Here is a 600-nt window from a genome sequence, read left to right as displayed (position 1 = left end):
TCCTTTAAAACGACCAAAATACCTCTAATCCTTTAAAACGACCAAAATACCCTCAAAATATCTAAAATGACCAACATACAACTAATCCTTTAAGATGAACAAAATACACTCGAAGCCTCTAAAATTACCAAAATAGGGGTTTGGGGTATCTTAGTCATTTTTTAGGTTTATGGGTATTTTGGTCATTTTTTATGTTTAGGGAGCATTTTGGTCATTTTTTAGTTTTACAAGGGATTTTGATAATTTTTTAGGTTTAGGGTGTATTTTTATCGACTTACAGATTTAAGGGGCTTTTTTGTCATTTTATAGGTTTCGGGGAATTTTGGTCATTTTTTAGGTTTCAAGGATATTTTAGTCATTTTAAGGTTTAGGGGTTATTTTGGTTGTATTTAGGTTTCAGGGGTATTTTGGTCATTTTTTAGGTTTCAGGGGGTATTTCAGTTAATTTTTAGGTTTCGAAGGTACATCGATTATTTTTTAGGTTTAGGGGGTATTTTGGTCATTTTTAGGTTTAGGGGCTATTTTGGTCATTTTTAGGTTTCTAGGTTATTTTGGTCAATTTTTAGACTTCGTGGTTATTTTGGCCATTTTTGAAGTTTC

Source organism: Quercus suber, unplaced genomic scaffold, assembly GCF_002906115.3.
Source record: "Quercus suber isolate HL8 unplaced genomic scaffold, Cork oak 2.0 scaffold_456, whole genome shotgun sequence".
Lineage (NCBI taxonomy): Eukaryota > Viridiplantae > Streptophyta > Magnoliopsida > Fagales > Fagaceae > Quercus > Quercus suber.
The sequence above is the reverse complement of the archived record's forward strand: the minus strand, read 5'-3'. Positions refer to the sequence as shown.